The sequence below is a fragment of the Uranotaenia lowii genome, chromosome 3, assembly GCF_029784155.1.
Source record: "Uranotaenia lowii strain MFRU-FL chromosome 3, ASM2978415v1, whole genome shotgun sequence".
Classification (NCBI taxonomy): domain Eukaryota; kingdom Metazoa; phylum Arthropoda; class Insecta; order Diptera; family Culicidae; genus Uranotaenia; species Uranotaenia lowii.
The window spans coordinates 342810542-342827748 of record NC_073693.1 but is presented as its reverse complement, the minus strand read 5'-3'; the positions used below and the strand labels follow the sequence as shown (position 1 = coordinate 342827748).

At 32.4% G+C, this 17207-nt stretch overlaps 1 protein-coding gene across 1 annotated transcript in view; it reads left to right on the top strand.

Annotated features, from left to right (window-relative positions):
* LOC129756623 (A disintegrin and metalloproteinase with thrombospondin motifs 9) overlaps positions 1–17207 on the top strand; it is a 935923-nt gene that overhangs the window by 235973 nt on the left and 682743 nt on the right. The window lies entirely within an intron of this gene.

Here is a 17207-nt window from a genome sequence, read left to right as displayed (position 1 = left end):
AAACACTTCTATTCTACTCCACAGATGGAAAAATGTATTGCTACGCGCAGTGTTGCCAGATATACTGACATTCTTGTGAAAACGTCATAAAATCTTTATTAAATTTAAGAACTTTAAATACATTCGTTAATATTTAAGTTATGAATTCCAATTCATCATATAAATATCTTTAAAATTGTTGTGATGAAAACTGCATTTAAATTTAAACAAATATGAAACATGCTTAAAGATAAACGGACATGGTACGTTTTGCCCTGCCTAGACATGTTTATTTAAAATCGTTCAAAATAACAGAAAAAAATAATTGAATAGAGAAATTTATCGTTGTGCGATGATTGTCAAGACCAATGTTCATCATTGGAACAGATGCGAGGTTTTTTTTTGCTGATAGATGCCGTAATTTCTTTACGAGAAAAGTTGAAAAATTGCAAGAAAAGCTCTTAAAAAATTTTGTTTTCGTTTTTCGTCAAATTTACGTAATATAGAAGACTTAGAAGGTCCAGAAATGTTTATCAATGCATAAAAGTGTAAATTGAACAAACTGGCACTTCAGAAATGTTGATAAATGATTGTTTCGTGAAATACTGATGATGGTGCATCTTGCCCGCTCTGCGCATTTTGTACCCAGTTCCCCTACTACTTGAGCTTGATGCAGGACGAGGGATATTTGTCATAGGTTTACTGCCACCGATCAATCACTAAAAACGCACAACGGTGGCTTCCTGGCGATTGGCATCCTTTCAAGGTAGTCCTTTGTCTGAAGAAAACAGGAAATTGGAATTGGGAACTGAAAAATATTTACTTTTATATTGCATGCACAGTCTGTATTATACTTTTTTAAATTCAATAAAACACGCTTGTTGAGGTTGACTGCGTTTCTACTCACGACATAGATAAGACTGATCGTTTCATTCATTCTTTATAAATGTTCTGATTCAGATCCCAATCAATGCGATGTAATTAGAATGCAATTAGAGCGATACAGTGTTTCTCATAATTCCAGACACCACTTGTTGTCATATTCAAAATTCTCCCTTTTTTCTAAGCAAGGATCTCAAATCCTTTGGCTTTTCATTATTAAAAAAAACTTTTACTTCTTTCGATCGTTCATTACAGAACTTTATATTCAGACCGTGCAGCTGCACAGAAATCTTGTTAAGATAGGACTTCTTTCTTGCACATATGGCCTCTTCTTCGGTTGCTCCTGTTCCAAAGTCACATGCAATTCGTCCACTAGGAACCCCAAGAAATCCACTTCTCCTGAACCCCATTCTGGTCCTTCTAATGGAATTCCGCAGGCTTACTAGTACCAAGGAACTCCTTTTTTTCTCTTCAAGTGCCAGGGTTTTAGTTGATTTTTGTGCGCAGACAGTACATGCGATCGTAGAGAAATCTGGAGAATATTTTAAGATAATTGTTCTATACCATTTTGGGAAATCTTTGTTATTTGGATTTCTATAGTACAACATATCCTTAGGTACTAGCTCATCTAAATCAGGGATGAGCAACCCGCGGCCTTTTTTTATTTTTTTTTCTACGATAGATGGTTAATTATCATAAAATAGCAGTTCCTACAAAACCAAAAAAAGATATTCCAATAACTTGATATGCATGCCACTTGTTTGCCTTTGCATTTGTCCCATAATCATCCAGATTGCTGACTTTTTTCTAGGATTTAAGCTTTTTATTGAGTTTTTTTTAAAGCATACATAGGTGCAATACTATTTTACATAGGTGCAATACTATTTATTGAAAAAACCTAATATTCAACTAATTAAGATAGAGGGTGCTTAATCGCTTGGCCCACGGCACCCTCCCAAATAAACGCACTTCAATCAATCAACTAATTAAGTACTTTATTTTTCATTTTAAGCTAAGTTAAATTTGTATGATGAAGTAATATATTTCTGTTCTTGATTAATGCTGGAAATACGGAAAGTTTTATAATAAAGACTGGATGAACTTTTTTTTTTTTTGTTTCGATTATAGTCGTTTTACCATCTTTATGGCATTCGCGACTTTATCAACGTTGCAGTTGGCGGATTGTTATTGAAAAACTTATCCGGTACAACTGTGTTCGATGTTTACTTTTGGGCTCGAACTCACGGACATCGGCTCAGGAGACAACAGACTTGCCAACTGAGCTATATCACAAGCCCGACTGGATGAACGATTTAAGATTTTTAATTGACATGACTCAGCGAAATTCTGACTTCTCGACAAAAACAACATCTGTAATTCTGTGATTCAACCTTAAAAGTTTGTAACGAGTACACAGGAGAATAGCATTTTTGGTGCCTATATTTCAATAACTGATTTTGTAAGATTTTGGCGTCCTGAATTCAAAACATTTCACAGATTTCGTCAATCACTTCTAGTTTCGGTGATAGGGCTGGTGGAATTATTAAATTGATCAGTTTTGGGTAAAATCGATCTTTCATAACTGATAATCCAATAAACCTACAAACATAAAAAACCAAAATCTGATTTTCAATCAATTAACTACTTTTCATTCAATCGAGTACTCAGATATTGCCAAGATATTCTTGTATCAGAGATACAACGCTTTCAATAAATTGAATTCTACAATTTATAGAAATTCCAAAAAATAAGATTAAAACTTCTACTGACATTATTTAAGAAAGTTATTTAATATTGAACATTAAAGATTTTAACTCATTTAACAACTTTGTTGAAGACTGCGAAATTATTTGACTTCCGGGTTTAAAAGTATCAATGATTCGATTTAATTTAGTTTTTCTTTTAAATTTCGTCGAAATTGCGTTGTTTGCAGGTTTAGAATTGCGTTTTTCGCAGGACAGAAAACTTCCATAACTTTTTTCTCAGAATTCAAAATAACTTGCAGTCTTTGGAAAGTTGATTATTGAGTCAAAAGTATTTGTATTTTACATTGTTGTCAAAAAAGTACACAAATTGAATAACGTATATTCCTATTTTTGAAAGTTATCTCGAAAAGCTTACAAAGCTTACAAAAAACTAATTTAATATTAGGATTCAGCGCCTCTGAATAAGTCAAAATCAGTTCTGAGATTCCTTGCAACCTGAAAAAATGTGAATTTTGTTGTCTTATGTTATGTAGGATTCAAAAATGTCTTAGGCAAATCTTGCCAAACATTGATTAAATTGAGTGATTTTTCTTCAAAATAAGCAATCCACATTACCAAAGTCATAAAATTTTCATGATTTAACCATAGAAAGCTTACCAAAGAGGAATCTTAATGAAATTGACTAAATTTATGAAATCTCTAAGAATTTTCTAGAATCAAAAATGTAAACTGTAGCTTTGACAAATCTGGTTCAAAATCTGTGAAATTATGATTTTTTTTATAATTTTGAAACCTCGTTAAACATTTTAATGCGATGATTTCATACGGAACTTCAAATAAATATAAAAATCACCTATTATAGAAAAAAAATTAAGCCTTCACGAGAAAATTGAAAAAAAATGTTTAAAAACTTTTAAAAAATGAGTACAGAAAAAAAATTGCCATGGTAAAGCTCCATGAAACTTTTAAATGGAAGCGATGAAAAAAATTCCATTTCATCAGTTCGAACAAAAAAGGGACTTTCTCAGAAAACGGTTCAAATCTGTTTACGAACCATAGAAAGACTTTCAGAATATTTCATTATTAATAAATAAAAGGTAAGCAATTGTTTTTTTTTTAAATAATATTCTCTTGTCATTTCAAATCAATTAAAATAATTAAATTATTGAAAAATGATCGAAATTGAGTGATGAACCTTTTTAATTTCCGCTGGTTTATTCACCCTAAATTTTTAAAAATGGTTATGCAAGTACATGAATTCGTTTTAAATTTTTTGTTTTGTTTTTGTCAAATATTTGTCGGTATAAAAAATTACATAAAGCTCTGTAAACTATTTTTTCTTAAATTAAGATTCAAATTAAAAGTGGCTCGTTCCTTCAAAAGGTTGCTCACTCCTGATCTAATTCATCTTGAGGATTTTGATAAGCTATTTTTTTTATTCATCAAAATTGTTTTTATGCTTGAAGCTCTATTTTAATAATATTTGTAACTTTTATTTGGATTTAATAAATCCAATAATAACTTTCATTGATATGACAACAACTCTTCCATCGGAAAAATGTACTTTCTTGTGCAATAGAACCGTTTCAAGGATTCAAACAGTCTTCAAGATCCAGCTTCTTTTTCGGATCACCCAAAATTTTGGATGACAATTTTTTCCAAGACCATTTTTTCTTAAACAATGCATGTACTAGTGAAAAAATGTATATTTACTGAGTACAAACTATTCAGATAGAAGTTATTTTGCATTAAAAGTTATTTAATTTTAATAATAAGTCCTAGGAGTTGACAATTTTTTTCATGAAGCTTTAAAAAATATGTCAGTTGACTCCAGAAAAGTTTTTGAATCACTGGTGTGCCAACTGCATCGTTGATAAAAGTCGCAAGTGATACAATGATGTAGAAACGACTGTAATCGAAATAAAATAAAAAAGATATTTAACGATTCATTTAGAAAAAAAAATTTTTTTAACTCATTTAAATAAGCAAACATATTCTTTCGAAGCACGAGCATGACGATTTTAAGCATGGGTGAAATGTATCAAATATTCTGAAATAAAAGTAAAAAAAGGTTACGGTTCAAATAAGGATTAATTTCTACAATTGTAAACTCCATTAAAATTTAAGGTTTTAGTTGAAACCTTTGATTTTAAAGACTTTGCAATAAATGTAAATAATATTAAATGAAATTTCTAGAGGAAATTTAAACCTGAGGAAACAAGTTCATAATTATCATCTATTATTTTATATTTCACAATTTAAATCCTGTGATTAAAGTTTTCAAAATTAAAATCTAGATTTTTCAAAAAACAAATTCTTTGAAATGAATCTAGATCTTGTTTTTCATATGTGATTTTCACCAGGTTTTAAACTGACTTTGATTGGATTTAAAATTTTAATTTCATTTGATTTTAAATTTAAATATTTCCTCCAATTAAAATCCCTAATAAAATTCTTACATTGCTATTTGATTATTGATTATAAAACATAAATTTGAGCTCAATCGTATGCCAATCTTGAATTTTTGTTCCAAGGCTGAATTCAGCATTATGAATCTATATTCAAAACCTGAATGTAAATTTCAGATAAGAAATCCTATGAATTTAAAACCAAAAAGCGAAATTTGTATCAGAAGCTTTAACTAGAAATCTCTTATTTGATTCTGAATTTGTGGTTTAAATAGGACTCTTTTTCAATTATTAATTCGTAATTGAATTTGTAAATTGAACTGAAATAGTAAATGATGAAATTGTTTCACATTTTCCAATTCTGGACTCATGAATTTTTCTTACGTTTCAACTCCGCATATAAATTGAGGATAAAAATTTAAGATCTAAATCTTAAAATTGGGTTGAATTTTAAATATTGAAAGTGATCCAAACTTTAAATCAAGTACAATAAACTGGATACTTACTTGATATGTTTTTGCAATTTTCTGGGCTGGGCAAACCCAGGCAATTTTATCTTAAAAACTGGCGAAATAAGGGCATTCAGTTCCAAAATTTTCCCCAAAATCCAGTCAATATGCAGGCAAATTTCGAAATTTATTCCATTAAAATCAAGATGAAGAACGGAAATTTTATTTTATCGAAACACATCAGCCGATTCAGAATCACATTAAGGCTACCAAAAAATTGTTTATGTCTTTGACAAAATTTGTTTGAAAAAAATATTTGGGCACGAGATATATAGTGACTACACGAGATACTAAGGACTGAACTAAAATTTTCGTTTGATTTAGCAAATAAATAGAGTGAGAAAATCTGATCAAAATCCGGACAATCTGGTAAGCTTAGCCTAATTTTGTTGGAATTCAATATATGGAACTCAATTACAATCAAAAGTGAGAAATTTTTTGAAAAACTGTTGTAGAATTCTGGTTCTGGAAAATGGATTTCGAGGTTTCGGAGTTAAGATTGTTACACTATTGTTCAATAAAATTTGATTGAAAATGTCAAATCTGTTACCATTGGGGTATTTTGCCCAATCAGAACCCACCGAGAGCAAGTATTGAAAGTACTCAATCTGAGTCATGGCCGTAGGAACGGGGGGGGTTTTGGGGGTTAAACCCCCCCCATGAGGGTCCAAAAATGTCAAGCAATATGTTCTTCTCTATACTCAAAATTACGAATTCCCAATAAAATTTTGACGATCGACTAAAATTATACAAGAGTAACAATATCTGTTCAGAAATAAAGACAAAACCTAAAAGTCTTATCCCAGGTCAATCATTCTACTTCAGTTTTTCTAAAAATTTCTAACTTGTTGATAGAAATTTCATCCCGAATATCCTATTCAAATGGGATAAGACTAAACTTGCCAAATCACTCAGATTTTGCCGGATTTTTTACACTTGATTTGCAAAATAAAACAAAAAATTAAAATTAAGTCAGGAAAATTATGTATTTTGCATCTTGAGTTTTTGAGTAAATTTTAACAAAATTATATGAACGTTTTTTGAAAGCTCAATATGTGATTTGAAATAGACTGATGTATTTCGATAAACAAAAGTTAAGTGTTTTTCTTCATGATCTTTGATTGAAAATTTTGATATTGGCGGATATTGGCAAAAATATTCTGGATTTGCACGACCCGGATACTAGCGGGAAAATAATTTAAATTAAAACTCAATGTATGTGATGAGAGTTCGGACTCTGTATCCGGTTTATTATTACTGAACTTCAGTTTGGATCATCATTGCGCAAAAATCCTGATTCGAATCTCGATTTTGGATTTCATACTTCTATATTCGAAACTCATCATTTCGGAATATTAAGAGAAAGTATTTAAAATTACAAATCATTTTCGAGATTTGAAATTTTAACTTTATTTCTTATGCAGAATTCCAACTAAAGAAAGTTTCATAATGATGATCCATAATTGAAAAATCTTAAACAGTTTCATCATTCGCAATTTTCATTCAGATTCACAAGTGCAATTTCGAATAAATAACTGAAGAAAGAATTCTCATTTAAAGTCAAAAATTTAGAATTCAAAAAAAAATTTGGTTGAAAATTCTGAACAAAATTTTCGCTTTTTGGCTCATAACTGGTGACAATTATTATTTAGAGTTTAAATTTCAAAAACCTTTTTCAAATTCGCAATCTAGATTTCGAACTCATGTTTAAAAGGCAGTACTCAGATTCGTAATCAAAATTAAAAAGTCAGATTTAACTCGAAGTTAAGTTTTAAAATCAAAATTACAATATTGATGTGAGCATTTCATTGAGGATTCAAATTACAGGCGATCGCCGTTTCAAAATTTTGATTATGGATTCAAAATAAAAAAATATATTAAATCAGAGTCAATTTTGAAAACAAACCAGAAGATATCATAAATTCAAAATACAATTTTTGGATTTTTTATTTCACAGGATTATAATCACGAAATAAATTATCAATGGTAATTTTATGAGGCCAAAGAACTTGTATTGTAACATATTTTACAGGTTTTTTGTTTAACATTATTTATATTGCAGATTTTTCTTAAAAAAGGTTCAAACTAAATCTTTTATTTTAATCAAGAAGAAAATAAATCTGATTCGAACCGCAAACTTAATCTCTTACTTTTATTTCTAAATATTTGATAATTTTTTACCAATGCCTCAAATGATCATACTCGAAAAGAATTAGCTTACTACTTTCTAATTTAAAGAAATATAAATTTTTTTTCTTGAAATGAATCTTCAAATCCCCAATTTTAACTTCTTGGCAAATCAGCAACTTCTATAACTTGTTTTCGAAAATAAGAATCAATTCCTTACTTTGAATGTAAAAAACTCAAACCTAAAAAAAAAATCTATTTTTTTTAAACTATTCCTTATGTGTGCATTGTTCAAGCAAAAATGTTTTAGGAACAATTTTGTCACCAAAACCCCCCCCCATGAGCCAGTTCTTCCTACGGCCCTGATCTGAGTGCTTACTTAGAAGATATAATATTCATCGACTAAATATCGACAATTTTTCCCGCTTTTATTTAAATATATGCTTCATTAATAAGAACAAAAACTGTTAAATGACTGAAACGGACCTTAGTTAGTATAAGATTAAAATATTAAAACACAGTAATCATAAATTTAACACAGTAGCGATCACTCCAAATAATGGATAGAAAGTATTCACTTTACACTGATGACACGAAACAAAATACACTAAACACTTAGCCACGAGTTAAAAATAAGAGTTGGAAAACGTCAACTGGAAAGCGGAACGGAAATGCCAGTTAGGATGGGTAGCTAATCATTATACTAAAAGGCTCTACTTGTTCTTTCCATTCTCAGCCGGCAAAGTGTGCGCATCGGGCATATCGATACATTTAGCCCAATAAAGTTAATTAGTGGAAAAATTTAATACAAGTTCTAGAAGATTAGCCTTGAATCAAGTGAGTGATTAGCATTAAACCTAGCAATAGCCCATCCTAACCCATACCAATTCTACAGGACCCAGAAATCTTGTGCATAAATCCAACAAAGCACCATTTGGTCAAAGGCAAATGGGCCAGTGATCCAAAAAGCAATTCGATCCCTCCGGCCCTGAAGAATCAGTGAGTTGCAACCAAGAAGTTCCGCAGAGGCTCCAGTTTGGCTTAGGCAAGCCAGTGAGCCTTCTCGTTAAACCCTATCGTTGATCTGTTGAGGAGCCTGCGAACCAGCACGAGGTGCTAACCCGCGGGCACCATCCAGAGCAACCAAGAAGGATTGATCTTCACCACGAGGTTCTGGAGGGCACCGTTCGATCCCTTCAAACGGACTCGTGAAACTTCGAACGTGTACCCTTCAGTTCCGTCGCTCCATTATTGGTGACCTCAGCTTCGAAACTAGGTCCCGGAGTTCATCCAGTTGACACCCCGAACATCCGAACCAACACCTGAACCACCATAGACCATCCATCGCCGGCCGGCCCAGCATCAGCAGCAGCAGGAGCAGAAACACACACCACACCCACACACGACACACACGTAAGTTTTTGTAAAATATACAGAATTGAAAATTTAACGAGATTGTGTTTTTCTAAGAACATCCGACCAGTGCCCATTGTGAGAAGCCGACCCGAGGTTCTCCGCAACCTCTGCTCTGCTAGCCAAGCAAAAGAGGCCGCATGTGAGCCCACCCTCACTAGAATTCCCGTGGCTTGACCAGGAGTTCGAGGGCAGTAGTAGCTGGCCCTTCTGGCCATAAATCAGTAATAAATGTTATGCTTAGCAAAACAAATGGCATATTTTGAATTTCATGGGGGGAGGGGCGTGGAGGTGGTTTATAAGGGTTTATAAGCATGGTTCAATGATCCAAAAACTTGTCCTAAATTTTGTACGGCACTTGGAATGCGGTTTTTTTTAAAATTGGTTCCTCTGGTTTAAAATGCATATCAGCTTCATGACCTAAATTTGGTTTAGAGAAATCTTTATCAAAAACAGACACAAATTGAGATTTAAGTCTACCTATTGTTTTATTTCTTAGTCTTTCTGTGATCAAATTATTGACTGATTCGACACTGTGATTGATAAAATTTGACGTGTAACTTCAACAAGAAGCTTATTAGACCGATTTTTTTTTCTACGGGCACGTATCAAAGATATTGCTCGAGGAGGACCTGCGTACACTCGATGTATTCGATCGACGAATGTTAAGAACTATCTTTGAGAGTCGTGAGACTGAGATAAACGGAGAATCATCGTCAATGATCAAACAAATTATGCAGCCAATGATTGAATTTGTGGTAATTTGTTGCAATTTGTTAGAGAGAATTAGAAGGTTTAAGTTAAAATGAGAGAAACCGGTGCTCAGAGAGAGTGAAAATGTGTTAATTGTTGCAGATTGTTGCAAATTGTTGCAATTTGTTAAGCAGTTGTGGAATTTTGATCATCGCCATTCCAAATTCAAAGAATTCTCTCTCCACTGCAATCCCTCGGAATACCATGTCGAATGTTTAACTACTGTCAGGGATTTTATAAAAAGAATTGCTTCAATGCAATAACAGATGTTTCCTCTTATGTGATTAGCAAACAATAATTCGACACGAACTTTGTGCTTGGGAATCAGAAATTGGACTAACTTTCAAAACGAAATTAATTGTGTTTCACCAAACCAAAACAAGCCTCCTCAAAACAAGATTAAAACCCATCATGATCAGTATCAAAATTTTTTCAATCATTTCATCCCATGTTTCGTGAGACTGTTTTAAGGGGGGGGGTAGGGTCTAACACTTTCAAAAAATCGATTTTTTTATTTTTTTATTTTCTTATTGTAAAACATTTCAAGAATGTTGTGTCAAATTTTCAAGTCAATTGAAGCAAAACTGTAGAAGTTATAGGCCTTTATCTCCTCCTATCTAATACTGCAAGAAAGCAAGAGCAGAAACTTCAAACGCGTTTTTCTCGAAAGCACATTTTTAAAGTCCGTGGACATCGTCATTTGAAAACAACTTATCCGATTCTTTTCAAATTTGGAACATATTTTCTACATATAAAATACCAGACCCCAACGTTTTTCTTTTTTGATTTTTTTACTTTGGGGGGATTTTACAGGTGAAAAATGGCGGATTTTTAAGTGAAAAATCGTAGTTTTTACTTCAAACAGCCACAAAAATTTCATAAAAATATTTTTAAGTTAAATAAAAACGTTGGGGTCCAGAAAAAGATCTATTAAAAATATTTTGCTCTGATTTTTTGACTTCAGATGATTCTGTGCTGAGATATAGTGTCCACCGCAAATCCTGTTTTCTAAAAGGCATCCTCGAAAATGATCCGTCACCGGCTCATTTTTCAATATTTTTCTACGAAAAAATTCATAATTGTTCTTTTAACAATGCTTTGTATAATGCAAAAAATTTGAATACATTTTTTTGAACGATAGCTCTAGAAAAAAATCGTGAAAATGGTGTTTTTTTTATACCCGTTAGACCCTACCCCCCCCTTAACCAAAATTAGCTTTATTTCCAATAAATATCAGTCTGGAAAACATTTCCAGTTCCAGGTATTATGGTTGGGTACCTTTGATTTTCCAAAAAAAAGGTTTACTTTCGCCGGAAACTTATATTTTGCTTTCCCTGAAACGACTTTTCCAAAAACCCACAGAATCGTTGATGATGTTTACTCTTAAAATTTATACTCCCTTGCTCCAAAACGCTATCCTTGATCTCAACTTTGTTTTTCGGTTTTCACTCTCTCTTGGATAAACGTTAAACGGAGGGAAATAAATGATATTTCTTGAATAATTAATAATTTATTTTTGAATTCATCAAATCCATGAGACTTCTAAAGGCGTCTCGTTTAGGACATTTCGAATTTCTACTATTACACTTAGGTGAATCACTGTTCTGAGAATGATGCATTTACCAGAGCACTTCCACAGGAAACAGGCGGTTCATCTGGCCAAATCCAAACCATAAAACCAGAAATCCCCTGACAGACGTAATAGCCAATAATAAAGCAAAATCTGCCTCGGTGGGCGGGAAGATGAATGGAACGGAATGGGGGAAATTTACAACAATATCATTTGCGGTGCGGCTCGACTATTTTGGTGTTACAAGTTCACCCCCCGAGCAAATTAAGGGTACTTAGCAAGCGCAAGCTGCCACCGACTTTGCTAAAAGGCAGCTGAGAAGTGTGTCAGCATGTCACTCTGTCAAAAGACGGATCTTTCGTTCTTGATATTGACACTGAAAAATGGAAAGGAGCTCAATTACCAGGTCAAGTATTTTTAAGAAAGAGTCTGGTCGATGAGTTTACTGAAACGGGAAGTTCGTGAATGAATAGTAATTTTTCTTTTTTTCACAAAAATTAGATATTTTCCCCTGTATCAATTAACAAGTATGAGATATTTTTGAACGAAAAAATGAACCAACCAAGCAACGGAAGTGCCCCGCAAAAATGCTAACCGCATTCAAAACGCCCATCCGGTTATCATGTTGCAAAATTTCATTCATCATTTTCTGCTGAATGATTTCGGTGAAAGAAGGTGATTTCATTATGCTTTTGCTTGGCCCATTCCCTTCCTAGAAGCCGCGAGCTCAATGATGTCACTTTTGATTGTTTATTTCCAGTTTCGGTCACTTGCTTGCAGCAGCAAGGGAGTTGCAATTCGATCGAATCCACCTACATTTCCCCCAATTAGCCGAAAACCGCTGATGTTGTTTTTCGCGGTAAAAGTTGCACTTTTTATGCATCCACATTTTTGGGTGTGGGTTTTTTTATGGTGTGTTGTTTTGAACAGGGACTTGCATACATGTTGTGTCGATTTTCTGGATTGAACTCACAAAAGCAATAGGCTATGTCAAATAACAACATTTTGACAGCAAATTACAAAATAACAAAAATATCAAAAAATTCAAAAATTACAAGAATTGCAAAAATTTCAAAAATAACAATAATGACAAAAAAAAGTTACAAAAATTACAAAAATGACAAAAATAACAAAAATAACAAAAATTACAATAATTACAAAAATTATAAATGACACAAAATACAAGATAAAAAAAATTACAAAAATTAGAAAAATTACCACAATTACATAGAATAACAAAAATCACAAAAAAAAACAAACAATACAAAAAAACAAACAATACAAAAATAACAAAACTAACAAAATTGACAAAAATGACAAAAATGACAAAAATGACAAAAATGACAAAAATGACAAAAATGACAAAAATGACAAAAATGACAAAAATGACAAAAATGACAAAAATGACAAAAATGACAAAAATGACAAAAATGACAAAAATGACAAAAATGACAAAAATGACAAAAATGACAAAAATGACAAAAATGACAAAAATGACAAAAATGACAAAAATGACAAAAATGACAAAAATGACAAAAATGACAAAAATGACAAAAATGACAAAAATGACAAAAATGACAAAAATGACAAAAATGACAAAAATGACAAAAATGACAAAAATGACAAAAATGACAAAAATGACAAAAATGACAAAAATGACAAAAATGACAAAAATGACAAAAATGACAAAAATGACAAAAATGACAAAAATGACAAAAATGACAAAAATGACAAAAATGACAAAAATGACAAAAATGACAAAAATGACAAAAATGACAAAAATGACAAAAATGACAAAAATGACAAAAATGACAAAAATGACAAAAATGACAAAAATGACAAAAATGACAAAAATGACAAAAATGACAAAAATGACAAAAATGACAAAAATGACAAAAATGACAAAAATGACAAAAATGACAAAAATGACAAAAATGACAAAAATGACAAAAATGACAAAAATGACAAAAATGACAAAAATGACAAAAATGACAAAAATGACAAAAATGACAAAAATGACAAAAATGACAAAAATGACAAAAATGACAAAAATGACAAAAATGACAAAAATAACAAGCATGACAAAAATTATAAATATTACAAAAATGACAAAAATGACAAAAATGACAAAAATGACAAAAATGACAAAAATGACAAAAATGACAAAAATGACAAAAATGACAAAAATGACAAAAATGACAAAAATGACAAAAATGACAAAAAAGACAAAAATGACAAAAATTACAAAAATGACAAAAATGACAAAAATGACAAAAATGACAAAAATGACAAAAATGACAAAAATGACAAAAATGACAAAAATGACAAAAATGACAAAAATGACAAAAATGACAAAAATGACAAAAATGACAAAAATGACAAAAATGACAAAAATGACAAAAATGACAAAAATGACAAAAATAACAAGCATGACAAAAATTATAAATATTACAAAAATGACAAAAATTGCTAAAATGACAAAAATTACAAAAATTACAAAATTACAAAAATGACAAAAATGACAAAAATTACAAAAATGACAAAAATGACATAATTGTCAAATTTGGAATAATTGACAAAATCATCAATAGTGACACTTTTTGAAATTTTTTTTTTGTTTTTCCACACAAAACTTCAACCTTGATTCCTAAATTCTAATTTTCAGAAATCTGCAAATATTCTGTCGTTCATTTTAACAAACAAATGAAATTATTCAGACTAGAGACGTTTTAAAATTATTAGAAAGCTAAACTATGATATAACCATTGTATCGCAAAAAATTTCCGATTAAAAATGCAATGTAAATTCACTAGAAATTCCAAAATTTTTATCGCAATTGGATAATAAATTCTGGCACTCCGAGTTGCACAGCTTTAAAACCGAAACCTCATTCGACGCAGATTTTATTTTGACACTAATGGTTAAATGATTGATGTAAGATGTTAAAGTCGGCCGCAGGGATTATCAAGCGTTCAGAATCTTGGTTACTGCGGAAAGTTTTCCAAGCTTCTTAATGAAGAAGGTACAGATCCCTACAAAAATTCCTGAGATAACTTTAAGGCCAACGTAAGGAGCACGTGCCAACTTTAGGGTCCTCCACCCTAAAATGGTGCTTTATGTCAGTTCTTATCTGATGCAAGCAGGACAGTGGGGGATACTACTGTGCATTAACAGTTTCTTTCAGTTGCAGTTCTTTGTCCAATCAGCAAACGTCGAGGCGCCCGTTTTTCATCAGAGTCTATTAGCCAAGTCGTCGTTGATCCCCGCGGATAGAGGTCGATAAACAAAGAAGCTGAATGCAGATCGCGTGCTCAAATCGATTCGCTTCCTGAAAAATTGCATCCCCGGGTAACATGACTTGACGTTTATGGGATTCCTTTCTTCAGAGACAACTTTAACAAACAAAAAAATGTTCTGGGGTGCATATCGAATTCACCCGTCAGACTAATTTAGGGTTGAGTGTTCCGAATTTGACTTCCACAGCAGACATTACAAAGGAATACGAAAAATTTGTGGCCGTGACCAAATTAGCGTTACCTACTCTCAAATTCCCAATCGATCTGCATCCAAACAAAGAAATCACCGTATGATTGTCTCATGTCCATCTGACTGACGTTTATTAGTCAGGGTTGTGTCGTTGTTTATGGTTGTTTGTTGTTGGCCCCAGGACTTTTATCGGTGTGTCCGGGCAATTAAAGAACACCCTCATTCGCGACCTGTTAATCCTATTAAAGGGATGTTGAATCTACAGCGCTTGAGCCGAATGGAAGAATCAAAACAGGAAAGTTGTGAAACACAGTCAACGAGTTCTTTCTGAAAATAAATCTGGCCAGATCATCACTATATAGAATTTTTAAACAGCGCTATGGGTGCATTTATCGATTGTTTAATTTTCATTTGTACTTTTATTGTCATATATTCGTCACATTTTTACCACGCTTTTCATATTTTTGAGTTTTTTTGCCAATATTTTGTCATATTTTTTTTTATATATTTGTCACATTTTTGTCAATTGTTTACCACAGTTGTTAAATTCTTGCCAAAATTTTGTCAAATTTTGGTAAAAATTTTGTCATATTTTTATCACATTTGTCATATTTTCGACAGAGTTGTGTTGATATTTTTCATTGTATTTTAAAGTTTAAGTCATATTTGTCCGATTTTATTATTTTTTTTTTCATAATTTTGTCATAAATTTACCACATTTGCCAGGTTTTGTCTTTTATAGCCAACTTTTTGTCATATTTGTGTCATTATTTTGTCATATTTTTGTCATAGTTATGTCCCACACGCTCCCTCGCCAGCGTTCTTCTCGCCAACCCGAATACTCATTTCTAAACCTTCCCACCCCTACACACTATTTGGAAATGACGTTTTTTTTTTATCAAAATTCTTTAAAAATAGAATTTTCAGCAGTAATTATCCAGGGGCTTATTCTGCGAGGCGAGTGACGTGAAGTGACTCGGTTTTTAATAGTCACCGTATTCCAGCAGGCGAATGCCGTGACTTGGATGAATTTAGGTGACTTCAAATGAACACGTATGGACTGTCACCGTATTCTCAGAGGCGAATGGCGTGACTCAAGTCGGTGCCAAGTGACTTTTGAAGTCGTAACCTATTTCGCAGGTGACTCGGTAAGAAACAGGGGAGAAAGCAGCTGAATTATATGAATTATATGAATTGGGTAAATGTTTTTGTAGAAACTGAACCCTTTATTTTAACACAGATAGGACTTATTTTTCTAGATAAAGGCAGGGCAGATCTAGAAGTTTTGAACTTCTTTCCCTCCGGCTGGTATGTTTAATGATGCTTGAAGAATTATTTCAGGAACAAAATTTATTTTTATTACTTTTCCTTGTAAACACAGAGAAATGAGATTTCGGATTTAGCTCTACAAAATTATATTTTTTTATACACTTTATTAATATAAATCTAACTAACGTACATTTGCTTGCCGTTCTAAATTACCAAGGCATTTCCTCGAAGGCTATTCTGCTGCGTGTCCCGATATGAGCATCCTTGGCACTCGAAAGGATTTGAGTCAGGAGAGTTAGGTGCGGACTGGAGTGCTCCAGAACAGCCCGCTTTTCAATGAGCCTTATCCGCATCTTTGTCCGCCGTTACCTACTATCTGGGGGCAGCACCGGGGTTCCACTTGTCCTTAGCTTGCCTGGAGGGAGATTCACGCCGTTACACTTGTTGACTAAATGATTAAAAATCCGCGCGGAGATCACCTATTATTGCACCAAAACGATGGAACTTCCGTCGGCGTTAAATGTTTGGCCGGATTTGTTTTGGAGGGAACGAGCTCAGAGGGCTGGAAACATGAACAAGGCAAGGGTTGGTTTCTAACCGGACGGTTCCAGGAACGCAAAACAAAACGCGAAAATGCAGACCGACTTGAAGCGCTTAAGAATGTTTTGGTTGTTTTGTTTTTCCTCTTGTTATTCATCTTGCGAATGAATATGCGGCCAAAACCAATGAAATGCAAAGAAAGGTGCAACCTATAATTATGTTTAAAATAAGTTCGATGAAAAACAAACAGAAATGTAGCTTTTTTGGTGATAAGAATGCTTGGGCTATTTGTAAACATAAAATAAAAAAGTAAGCAGATAAATCAAAATGCGTTTACTCTTAAAATTTCAAAACTAGAATGAAAAATTCTGCATGAAATCGATCTGATTTGCATCACCTAAGTATGTATGTTCGTTGGGGAGAAATCATTTTGGATGAACTTCAGCGAACTGTCAATCCATAAAAATAACATGATTTTTTAGGTACGAAATTCTCATTCTTGCGTATGTATTAGTAATAAGCAATTTAAAAACTTAGTAACTTTTTATAAATAAGTCATTCAGAT